Raw genomic sequence first — 13,737 nt, forward strand, 5'->3', positions numbered from 1 at the left:
AGAATTTAAATTCTCATTAAATAAAATCATTTTAATTTAAATACTAGAATTATGCATGGCTCCTACGTAGTCTGATTTATGGGTTCTACAATATATGTATTGAATGGACTGTATTGTAAGCTAACCATGACATAAGGTTGTTGCAGAAACTATCAGCGATACCTAGGGGATCATGGAGCGATGCTACTAGATGCTCTTATCATGATCTGATGGGTGCAATCAGAAATGAATTCTGACATTCTTGATCAAAGAGTTGATGAAAAGAATGTGGCTAATATGAGTAAGCTTGAATAAGAATAAATGTTATTCTGAATCACATGGAGATGTGAACCCACAACTAGCTGTATCCCTGAATCGTTGAGGGTCACACAAGCATCAGATTTTGTGTTCCCATTGAGAAAGTCAAGATTCAAAGAGCTGAATTTGACGACTATAGTTTGATGACGATCAAACACAATGCTTATAAAAAAGAGTTTATAAGATGATTTAATAAGATAGAAGAAATGGAAGTTAGCTTACTTGCTAATTAAGGAAGAAGAGTGAAACTGTCTGTTTTAGTGAAAGGGTTCACTAAACTGACAGCTATTGATAAGTGCAAGATTTGCACTTATTTTATATTAGAATCCATTTTGAAATTATGCTTGTTTCGAACAGAATTATGCGTTTTTGGTTTTTTTTGTTGTCATTTCAGGAATGGAGAAAATAGTGGGCACGAAACCAAGTGGACTAAGAAAACATGCAACTGTTTTTGGCGCCGTTGCCAGGGAGTGTCAAAATTTGAATTTATATCAGTATTGTTACCAATTAGTCTAGATTTTAATTTAGAACCTTTATTTTTATTTTATATCAATTGAGTCATTCATTTTTCTCTGTGTGACAGTGCATGCAAAGATCGCAAAGCCCTGACTTGCTTATCTTTGATCCAGAAATCGAAAGAACTGCACGGAGGCTAAGAAAAGCTAGAAGGGAAGAAATCCTAGCCATGGCTGAGAACAGAGAGAATGAAAGACATATGCCGCCAGAGGCTATACCGATCAGAGATCACTTCAGACCAGTGATCAATGCACATTATTCTGGCATTGCTCGGGGGACCATAAATGCCAACAATTTCTAGCTGAAGCCTGCCCTGATCAATATGGTTCAACAAAGCTAGTTCGCTGGAACTGCTACTTCAGATCCTCACGTTCACCTGAGAACCTTCTTGGAAATAACAGATACGGTAAAAATTAATAATGTTCCTGACGATATTATTAGATTGCGTTTGTTTCCATTTTCTCTCAGGGACCAAGCAAGAGGATGGCTCCAATCACTTCCGCTGAGGAGCATCACAACGTGGCAAGAGCTGGCAAAAAGGTTTCTGTCTAAATATTTCCCCCTGCAAAGTCTGCACAGTTGAAGATTGAGATCAGTACTTTCAGGCAGAATTATTTTAAGCAACTCTATGAGGCGTGGGAAAGGTACAAGGAGTTGTTGCGGAAGTGCCCAAATCATTGTTTTGAAGACTGGGTGCAAATCGAGCTTTTCTATAATGGATTGAATGGTCAGACGTGTACAACAGTGGATGCCGCGGCAGGTGGCACAATTTTCGCCAAATCTCCTGCTCAAGCCTATGACTTGCTTGAGCAGATGACTATTTATAGCTACCAATGGTCGTCTGAAAGGTCAGGAGTACCGAGGACAACTGGAGTTTATGCTGTGGATCCTATCACATCACTCACTGCACAAGTATCAGCATTGACTACACAGATAGCGACTATGAATAAATTGAGTACATCAAACACTGAGGGAACATCGTTTGTTGTTGAAGAATCGCAAATTCCTGAAGAAGTGCAATACATCAACAACAAGAATTTTGGAAGCTATGGAGGATATCGAGGTAACCTTCCTCCTAATACTTATCATCCGGGATTGAGAAATCATGAGAATTTTTCATACGAAAATAATAAGAATGTGTTGAATCCTCCACCGGGGTTCAATATATCAAATGGGGAAGGGAAGCCATCATTTGAAGACTTGGCCGGGACATTCGTTTCTGAATCTGGTAAGAGGATGGCTAAGACTGATTCTAGGCTTGACAACCTAGAGACCCACATGGCAAGTATTGGTGCCACCTTGAAAATCCTTGAATTGCAAGTGGGGCAGATAACGAAGCAACTCACGTCTCAACCGTCAGGCGCAGTCCAAATGATTGCAGATCCGAATCTGAGAGAAGTGAATGCCATTTTTATACAGCATGAAGAGTTTGGTGTGGTAGGCAGAGAAGAGAAGGAGGTTGAACCCCCACACCTGTTCGGGATGAAAAGCCAAATCCAACCAAAAGAGCCCGAGGTAAGAAATATGAGAGGTATGATTTAAATCAATGCATTGATATTTCTTTACTTCCCTACCCCAGAGATTTTTACAATTACAAGCTGAATTTCAAAAGAAAAAAGGTCTTGAAGATCTCAAGAACCTACACACTAATAATGAGTTTGCAGATAAGGTGGAATGTGAATTTACCGAAGGAACACGCATAAATCGTCCTCAGAAGTTGCTAGATCCCCGTGAATTTATTATGCCATGTGAAATAAGGGGTCATTTAGTGGAAAAAGCTATTTGTGACTCAGGAGCGAGCATAAATATAATGCCAAGTTCTCTCTATGAGAAACTTGGATTGAGCAGGATGCGGCCCACTTGACTAAGTTTACAGATGGCAGATAAATCGATCAGGACACCGTTGGACATCACGGAAGATGTTGAACTTCGGATCGAAAAATTGAAGGTTTTAGCAGAGTTCGTGGTACTTGACACGGAGAATAGTCAGAACATTCACGTCATTCTAGGACGACCATTATTGGCTGCTGTTGGAGCCATCATTGACGTGAAACGAGGAAAGATGACCATGGAAGTTGAAGGTCAACTGGTGGCAATAAGGGTATCCAAGAAATCATACGACCCACCCTGAGCAGTCTATTTATAGTCGGGCTGACGACGTTAAACCAAGCGCTTGTTGGGAGGCAATCCAATCAGTATCTTTTATTGCTTTCGTTTTCTTTATTTGTTTCTATTCTACTTTCAGTAGTAATTTTGTCATTATTTTTTTTATGTTATTGAACTCCGCATATGACGATTAGATATTTACATGTGTTTTATTGTGCAGGTAAAAGTTGAACCAGACGTCAATTGGAGTATTTAAAAAAATAATAATAAAAAAATAAAAATAATAAAAAAAAGTGGACAGACGCATGCGAGCATCCGCGCAACATCTCGCGCAGCAGCGCGCTGAGAACCAGTGGGCAGGCACAGAAGCTCGCGCGCTTCCGCGCCATTTCTCGCGCAACCGCGCGCGCGCCCATCAACCCTAAAGAACAGAAGCACGCGCGCATCCGCGCCAGATCTCGCGCGACCGCGCACTCTCAATTATTACAGGAAGACAGAAGCTCACACGCGGCCGCGCCACTTCTCGCGTGACCGCGCGCGCCGCGTACCGGCCCCTCTTTTTAAAACCCGAATCTATTATCTTACACACTCATTCTTTAGAAACCCTATTCCACCACATCCAGCCTGGCCACCACATTACCGACCACCAGATCTATCACCGCCGCAGCCCATGGACGATGATGCTGAAGATGCTGCGAACGATGACTCAAGCACCGAGTTCTGACACTCGTGCGCGAGGTATGTGTTGTCGTGTTCTTTATTTCTATACATTGAGGACAATGCATACTTTAAGTTTGGGGGGGTAAATTTGCTTGCTTGTTAAAATTATTATTATTATTAATTTTTTTTTTTGGTCAGTAGTTAAATTGATTTTTTTTCTTCTTTAGTTATTTATTTATTTTTTGCATGCTAGATTTGTTAGGAAGAGTCATGGATAAGTAAAATGTGTGACCGATGATGAAAATTGAATTGCGGTCCTGAAGTATATATGTGTTCATGATAACTTAGGAGTCACAATTATTTTGCACTGTCATGTTTGTTGATACTATTGTTGCTTAGAGACAAGTTGCATGCCTGTGATGCTAAATAGACTATGGAGATCTGATTCTTGGTAATTCTATCATGACATTGATTGACACTTTTGCAATCATAGAAATGATCTAGGCAATTTTTCACAATATCCTTGGGCCTGTGTTTTTTGTTTACTGTCAATTGTAGCCCTTTGAGCTTTGAGTTAATTGAGATGCTTAAAATTTCTTTTGTACCTACCTCATATATCATTTTTGGTTGAACAAATGCATGTGATTGGTTTATATGAGTTGACTAACGGATTGACGGAAATCTAGAACTTGCTAGAACATTTTTCGAGGCGAAATACAGATAATATTTGACATATGAATGATTTAGGCAGTCTTTGGAACCGTTTAAGCCTTTGAGCCTACCAATTCAACATGAAATATCCATAGTTTCCTATTTTGAGCCTACAAAAAAAATATATAAAAAAAAATCAAGTGGTGTGTGTCAATGACATACAATCAGCCCCCACTTGTATCTATTCTACATCCCACAACAACTACCTAATGAAGCTTATACACTTATTGTCCTACCTAATTTTGAGAGAAATAAGTTCATTGGTGTTGTAATTATTCAAACACTCCTTGAAAAGAAAAAAGAAAAATCGAAGTGTGCAAAAAGGAGTTGAAAATAGACAAAAAGAAGGAAAAGAAAAACAATCAAAGGAATGAATTAAACAAAAGTGTTGAAAAAGGCAAAATTGGAAAATGGAGGATATGATTTGGAAGAAAACAATAAAGTGATGGTGAATGAAATGATAGTGAAAATGATGAAGATTTGATTATTTCTCTCAAATTTTGATTTCCATACCCTTTATTGTAGCCGTGAGCCGTGACCTAACGTTACAAGCCTACAAGACCTATTAACCTTGTCACATTTATCCAATATACTAGTGGAGAAAAGTTGTTCAAGTCAAGCCTATGGATACCTTAAAAACATTGTCAACACGTATAGACTTTAAATCATTTGCATGCAAGCATCTCATGGTGTGATTTCATCTTTGATATATTTTTGTTGAATATTTATTGAGCCAATTAATCACCAATAAAGTCCTATGTGATCTATGAATGTGAATTTGGATTTTAATGAAGTGTGAGCTGCACTGAGCTGATGATTTCTTGAGTTTGTAAGGCGAATGGGTATGACAACTCTATTTGAAAATTCGATTGGGTAAATGAACATTGACATATCACACACGTACGTGACTCATGAGAAATCGTGAATTACATGAAATTAGATAGGTTGGAGGTCAATATCTTCGCAGATCCATGACTATAGTAGTTTGCGTAATTGTTTTTCCTCGTTTATAGCATTTATTTTATTTTGCTCGGGTCTAGCAAAAGTTCAAGTTTGGGATGTTTGATAAGTGCAAGATTTGCACTTAATTTATATTAGAATCAATTTTGAAATTATGCTTGTTTCGAACAGAATTATGCGTTTTTGGTTTGTTTTTGTTGTCATTTCAGGAATGGAGAAAATAGTGGGCACTGAAACCAAGTGGACTAAGAAAACACGCAACAGCTGTCCAATATGGTAAGTGAAAATTTTGATATTCGAAATTTTCAATTTTTATTATATGAACAAGACTTGTATCCTTGATACATCGGCGCTCTTGAATCGTCGATCAGGGTTATAATGAGTTCGAAATCATTTCTTTTATGATTTGAGAATTTACTAATTAAATGATGGTACTAGTAGTGGTGATTACAAACATATATAATGTAGAACCCGTAAGTCAGTAGACGTATAAGCCATGCATAATTCTAGATTTTTTAAATTTAATTGACTTCATTGCATAATTATTTTAAATGCATTTATTTGAAGTTAATTATTCATTATTTCAGTTCAGTAGTTTGATTTTTAGCATTTCAGTTATTTCAGTGAGGCCGGACTGGAGTTGGAGTTTTGAGATAGAATTTAAGATTTGAGAAATATTTCCAGAAGTTAATTTAGCTAGCAAGTAAGTTCATTTAAGTTAAAAAGAAGTTTAAGTAATTATTTAAGTTAGTTGAGGATTTTAATTTAATTATTGGAGGTGATTAAGAAATGAGCTCATTTAAGTTACTTAATTAAGGGGTTAGTTCACTAAATTAATTAAAGGATTAGTAAGGCTTTTAAGGGTTATTAAATTACTAGATAATCAATTTTCCCCCTACCATTTATCATGCATTTTCGGCCACACCCTAGAAGAACAAACTAGGACTTGCCAACTCACATTTGACCCATTCTTGGTTGATTAGCATGCTAATTCTTTTAGCTATTTTTCCACCTTAATTAATTAATACTAGACCACTATCCTAACCCTTGTTTGGCATGATAAAATCGGCCACTATAGTCTAGAATCACCCAAGAGATCATTTGAAAGCAATTCAAAATTCAAAATTCAAATGCATGAAGACTTGGTCTTGATATGATCCTTATATCTTGCACCATCCTCCTCACCCCTCATAACCACTCCATCACACTCCCTCCCCACCGAAATCAGACCCATTTTCAGTAGAAAAAACGTGAATAACAGCTAGGGAGAAAGGGAGAAAAATCGAGAGCAAGAAAGGTAAACAAGAGAAGCGCTCCACCTCCTCCGTGCCGCGTCGTCGTCGTTTCGTTCATTTTCTTTCGAAACGAAACCAGGCATGTCTAGATTTCTTTCAAACCTCAATCAAGTCATATTATCATTTATTTTTCAGTACATGATCATGTTTATTCAAGTAAAAATCGAGATCCATGTCAAAACATTTTGAAACCACACATGCAGAATTTTCGATTTCCTTGGCAAGCTTCACGGTTTCTTTTGTTTTGTGAGTTTCAGGTATTGGATCGACTCCAGGCTCCCAAGGCGGCTTGTATACATGTATTAGGATGCATTAGGACCATGTTGGTCCATTCAAACCAGCCCCATGCTTGCTGGAAATTCAGAATGACAGCAAGTCCCCATAGGTGCAGAAAATGTTGTTCGAAAATTCAGTTTCTTGTCATGGAGGAAGGATCTGATCTTGGCTGCCCCAAGGGCTCTTAGCCATGGTTGGATCACTCCCCTAGCATGTCTAAGACGTGACTAAGTTGCCCTTTTGGTGGCTTGGTCCATGGCCCCTCGGTTTTTAATAAAAACATCACAACAGCCCCTATACCCCTTCGACTTCTTCATTTGTTCAGCTTTTGGTTTCGGTTTGTGTTTGCTTGGTGTGGATCTTGGTTGGCCTATGGCCCTTAGCCACGGTTCATATCATGCTCCTAGATGTCTAGATCGTGCCATGGTCAATCAAATGGCCATTGGAACGACACGAGACATCGATCATAGCATAAACACTACACACGCATGCACGTTGCTCTCGGTTGGACCCTTCGGTTGAGTTATGGTGTGATGCGGATTGTGGCTGGCCTAGGGCCCTTAGCCATGGTTCAAATCATTCCTTGGGATGTTGGTAAGAGTCTCTGGTCGGTGGTTCACGCCCCTAATGGCCGATAGTCTCGAAACCAACGCAAGTCTTGTAGTTGCGCAGCTGCTGGAAATTACAGCAAGTTGCGGTGTCGTTCAAAGGCTCGTTCGAGTTCTTGGTTGGCTTTTAGCCCATGGCCTTGGACTGGACAGTGCCTCATTGAGTTAGGAAGGTCATGTTTTCAACCGTTCGTCATTTGGATCATTTTTGAGGTCGTACGAGAATTTACGGTGCAATGTGCCAAATTGACTCTCGAAAGAGCGTTTCGTGTTTTGGCCTCCATTCCACCTAGATTTCGACCCTATCATTTTAGGAACATTATTTTATGATTTTTCAGCGTATTTTAATCATGACTATACGTCGGTTCAGTGTCGGTTCAGGTTGGCTCGGAGTCATGATTAAATGCGAAGTCATTAGGCGTCATAGTCGCATCTTTTGAACGTAAATTGCATAGTTGGTCATGTTTAAGCTATTGCATATTTTTCATGGCACAGTTAGGTTGCAGCGAGCCTGGGAACGATCCAATCCAATCCAGTTGGTAAAATTACAGGAATTTTCATTATGCCAGTTAATTATTTTACGTGCATTAAATAGAAAATGATTATTTTTTAGATTTATGCGATATGGCTTGTGGTTCATTCACTATGTGGGAGTGTTATTTTATACGGTCGCCAGTGACCGATCAGTTCAGTATGGTACCACCCGGTCGCCAGTGACCGGCCAGCTCAGTTCAGTTTCAGCCTCCCCGGTAGCCAGTTACCGATCAGTTCAGCTTAGTGCAGTGGCCACAGGCGTAAAACATAATCTCAACAGAAAATTTTACCAGTTATTTCAGTACAGGCTCCAAGGAGCAAACATTTTTACTGTGATTATCAGTTCAGTTATGAACGTATTATAATTGCTCAGTACAGATTATTTTTCAGTATGCCTCAGGACAGGATATGTTAACTCATGCATATTTTAAATTCAGATTTTTACTCGTTACCTGCGATATATGCATGCTGAGTCTTTAGGCTCACTAGACTTGATTGTTGTAGGTACTGATGAGGCCAGGGCCGAGGGCGGGGACCAGTGAGCCAGCTTAGGTCGGCAGTAGTGGCACCCGAGGACCTCAGAGCAGCAGTTGTTAATTTTTTTCGCAAACAATTTTATCAGTCGTTGGATATTTTTAAATCGTTGTTGTTGGCAAAACTTTAATTTTCTTCCGCTGCAATATTTTGAAATATTGAACTTGATTCACCAGTGATTTTATGAATGAGGCCATTTAAGTTCTTTTAAAAAATAAATTTTAATTTTCCGCAAATTTCAAGAAAGGAGTTTTAGGCCTTTCACAGTTGGTATCAGAGCGAGGTTCTGTATAGGGTTTCACTACTACTGACCGCGAGAAGCTCACGAAGCCACGCCTTTGGTCTGTAAGTTTTTCAGTTCAGCATTTTGTTCAGCATTTTAGTTAAAGCATGAATTATTTTGTCAGCATGCTTCCAGATTTTCAGTACTTTAGTGTTCATTTAAAATAAATTATGGAATTATGCATGTTAGTTACGTATGGGTTATGTTGGACCAGTATGCCCCCTAGACGCATTTTAGAGCGCAACAGAGAGGTGGAGCCTCGCCTAGAGGACAGAGAGGAGCGTAGACCGGAGGGAGACCTACCACCTCCTCCACCGCCACCACCGGACATGAGTGCCCAGATGTTAGCTGGGATGGCACAGTTCTTCGCACAGTTTGCGGGGGGCAATGCCGCACCCGTAGCCACAGCCGCAGCCGCAGCCAGGCCGACAGGGCCCGAGGCTGTTTATGAGCGATTCATGAAGATGCGCCCGAAGGAATTCTCTGGGGCATCTGACCCCATGGTTGCCGAGGGATGGATCAAATCCCTCGAGGTTATCTTCGATTTTATGGAGCTGGGGGACGCAGACCGACTCCGATGTGCCACCTACTTGTTCACTGGAGACGCCCGCTTATGGTGGGAAGGAGCTTCGGTAGCCCTGACATTGGCTACACTTTCTTGGACCCGCTTTACGGAGGTTTTCTACTCCAAGTATTTTGCTGAGGAGGTTCGCACCAGGCTGACCACCGAGTTCATGAGCCTGAGACAGGGAGATATGTCGGTTACGGAGTTTATCCGTAAGTTCGAGAGGGGCTGTCACTTTGTGCCCCTGATAGCGAATGATGCCAGAGCCAAGCTGATGCACTTCCTGGTGGGTTTACGGCCGATCTTGCGCCGGGATGTTAGGGTATCTGACCCTGCTACTTATGAGGTTGCCGTCTCCAAGGCCTTAGCCGCAGAGCAGGATCTGCGGGATATCGAGAGGGATCGCCAGGGCAAGCGCCCAGTCCAGGCACCGCACCGCCCTCCTCCTCATCAGCATCAGCAGCAGAATAAGAGGCCTTTTCATGGACCGCCCAGGAACCGAGGCCAGCAGCAGCAGCGGGGACGCCCAGCCCCGAGGACTCAGGAGCACCCAGTTTGTCCCAGGTGCTCACGTCGCCATCCTGGAGCATGTATGGCTGGCTCAGGAAAGTGTTTTAAGTGTGGCAGTCCAGACCACATGTTGCTGCAGTGTCCTCAGAGGAATCTGCCTACCCAAGGCAGAGTTTTTGCTCTCCATGCCGCGGAAACCAACCCGGAGACTATGTTGTTGACAGGATTGTATGCTCTACTCAGATTTATTTCGGGGAAATTAAGCTAGAGGAACCTAGACCTTTGCATGTCTATAAGTTTAGATCTTGTAGTGGGATTCAACTTAGAGCTCCGCTCTTTCAGGGAGAATTTTTATATCCGGTTCCGCTACCAAGGCCTTGATAGATTCAGGGGCCACTCACTCGTTTATTTCGGAGATCTTTGCAAACTTTCTCAAGATCCAGACCATTGGGCTAGATACAGCCTTTTCAGTAGTGTTGCCGTCAGGCGAGGAGATGGCAGCTACCAATGTTATCCGAGATATAGACCTTGAGCTGCACGATAATCTTGTTTATGCGGACCTGATTGTGCTACCGATGCCGGAATTTGACATCATCCTAGGGATGGACTGGCTATTGAGGAACAGAGTGTTGATAGACTTCCAGCGGAGATCCGTTCTTGTCCGACCGCCTGGAATGGAGCAGTTCTTATTTGAGCCGGACAGGTACTTTCCTTTACCGCGCATTATTCCTTATGTTCACGCTAGGAAGCTCATGCATAGAGGGTGTCGGGCATTTCTAGCGACCTTTTTATCTGTCCCCGAGGAACCCAGCCAGTCAGCCTCAGATGTTCCGATTGTCAGAGATTTCTTAGACGTTTTTCCCGAAGACGTCTCTGGTATGCCACCCGAGAGAGAGGTGGAGTTTTCCATTGAGCTTATGCAAGGTACGGCTCCGATATCCAAAGCGCCATACCGACTAGCACCGACAGAGATGGCAGAGCTTAAGAAGCAGATTCAGGAACTTCTCGACAAGGAGTTCATTCGCCCGAGCTTTTCTCCATGGGGCGCGCCGGTCTTATTTGTGAAAAAGAAGGATGGCACGATGAGGCTTTGCATTGACTACCGGGAGTTGAACAGGGTTACAGTGAAGAATAAATACCCACTGCCGAGGATTGAGGATCTGTTTGACCAGTTGCAGGGAGCTTCGATTTTCTCCAAGATAGATCTGCGTTCGGGTTATCACCAGTTGAGGGTGAGAGGTGCTGATGTTTCGAAGACAGCTTTCAGGACTCGTTATGGTAACTACGAGTTCCTTGTGATGCCGTTCGGTCTGACAAATGCGCCAGCGATCTTCATGGATCTAATGAATCGCGTGTTTCAGCCGTACCTCGACCAGTTTGTGATAGTGTTCATAGATGACATTCTCGTCTACTCCAAGGGTCGGGAGGAGCACAGCAGGCATCTGACCACAGTGTTGCAGACATTGCAGAAGCACAAATTATTCCCAAAGTTCAGTAAGTGCGAATTCTGGTTAGAGAAGGTGGCGTTCTTGGGCCACATTGTTTCTAGCAGTGGTATTGAGGTAGACCCCGCAAAAGTTGTAGCAGTCAGAGATTGGGTTGTGCCTCAGAATGCATCCGAGATCCGCAGTTTCCTTGGGCTAGCAGGATATTACAGAAAATTCATCCAGGGATTCTCCTCTATCGCCGTTCTACTCACAGCACTGACAAAGAAAAATGTAAAGTTTGTGTGGAGCGAGGAGTGTCAGAAGAGCTTCGATACTTTGAAGCAAGCTCTTATCTCAGCACCCGTTTTGGCTGTACCGTCAGGATCTGGTGAGTTTGTCCTTTATACCGATGCTTCGAAGCTTGGTTTAGGTGCAGTTTTGATGCAGCATGGGAGAGTGATAGCGTATGCTTCTCGACAGCTGAAAATCCACGAGAAGAATTACCCTACCCATGATCTGGAGTTAGCGGCCGTAGTTTTTGCTTTGAAGATTTGGAGGCACTATCTGTATGGGGAGAAGTGTCAGATCTTTACCGACCATAAAAGCCTCAAGTATTTCTTTACGCAGAAGGAGCTGAACATGCGTCAGAGGCGTTGGTTGGAGCTTGTGAAAGACTACGATTGTGACATTAGCTACCACCAGGGTAAAGCTAATGTAGTTGCGGATGCTTTGAGCAGGAAAGTCGCAGTGATGGCTCATTTGACGATGCAGAAACCTCTTCAGATTGAGATGCAGAGGTTTGATCTTGAGACTTATCCTCGAGGTAGAGTTCCTCGTTTATCTACCTTGACTATCCAGTCCTCTCTTATTGACCGTATTCGCAGCGGTCAGGCAGCAGATGAGCAGTTGGCACAGTGGAAGAAGAGAGATGAAGCCAAGGGCAGTGTTTTGTATTCAGTCAGCGACGGTATTGTGAGATACCGAGATAGGATATGGGTTCCTAGCAGTGATTCTATCCGAGCAGACATCTTATCAGAGGCCCATACGTCCCCGTACTCCATTCACCCTGGGAGTACGAAGATGTACAAAGATCTGCAGCTATTGTATTGGTGGCCAGGAATGAAGAAGGACATCAGGCGTTTTGTATCCGAGTGCCTGACTTGCCAGTTAGTGAAGGCCGAGCATCAGAGACCAGCAGGTTTGCTCAAGCCTCTCCCTATTCCCGAGTGGAAGTGGGAGAATGTTACCATGGACTTTGTGACCGGATTGCCGAGGTCAGCCAGAGGATCGAATGCTATCTTGGTGATTGTAGATCGTCTTACCAAATCAGCGCACTTCTTGCCTATTAAGACGACTTTCACCATGGTTCAGTATGCAGAGCTGTATATCCGAGAGGTAGTCCGACTCCACGGTATTCCAGTTTCTATCGTATCCGACAGAGATCCCAGATTCACTTCCTCGTTTTGGAAGAGTTTGCATTCGACTTTGGGTACGAAGTTGCTGTTTAGCACAGCTTTCCATCCGCAGACAGATGGACAGTCGGAGCGAGTTATTCAGATCTTAGAGGATCTTCTCCGTGCTTGCGTCATTGATTTCTCTGGGAGTTGGGAGTCGAACTTACCATTAGTAGAGTTCACCTATAACAACAGTTTCCATTCGTCTATAGGTATGGCTCCGTATGAAGCGCTGTATGGCCGCAAGTGTAGATCTCCTGTTCATTGGGATGAAGTAGGAGAGAGAGCAGAGTTGGGTCCAGAGATTGTTCAGCAGGCAGCAGATGTAGTAGTCAAGATCCGTGATAGAATGAGGACTGCTCAGAGCCGACAGAAGAGTTATGCCGATCAGCGGAGGAGAGAGTTAGAGTTTGCAGTGGGCGATCATGTCTTCGTGAAAGTGGCACCTATGAAGGGTGTCATGAGATTTGGCAAGAAAGGGAAGCTCAGTCCGAGATTCATTGGACCGTTTGAGATCCTCGACAGAGTTGGGACGCTAGCGTATCGTGTGGCTCTTCCGCCAAATCTGGCCGGAGTACACAATGTCTTTCACGTCTCCATGCTGAGGAAGTATATGGCAAATCCTTCGCATGTGCTGAATTTAGAGCCGTTGCAGCTTACTCCGAACTTATCTTATGAGGAGAGACCCGTGCAGATCCTAGACAGACAGGAGAAGAAACTTCGGAACAAGTTGGTTAAGCGAGTCAAAGTCAAATGGCTCAACCATTCAGAGCAGGAAGCTACGTGGGAGTCTGAGCCGGAGATGAGAAGTCGATACCCTGAGTTATTCGGTGAGTTCTAATTTCGAGGACGAAATTTATTTAAGGGGGGAAGGATTGTAGAACCCGTAAGTCAGTAGACGTATAAGCCATGCATAATTCTAGATTTTTTAAATTTAATTGACTTCATTGCATAATTATTTTAAATGCATTTATTTGAAGTTAATTATTCATTATTTCAGT

Source organism: Primulina tabacum, chromosome 14 (genome assembly GCF_025594145.1).
Source record: "Primulina tabacum isolate GXHZ01 chromosome 14, ASM2559414v2, whole genome shotgun sequence".
Lineage (NCBI taxonomy): Eukaryota > Viridiplantae > Streptophyta > Magnoliopsida > Lamiales > Gesneriaceae > Primulina > Primulina tabacum.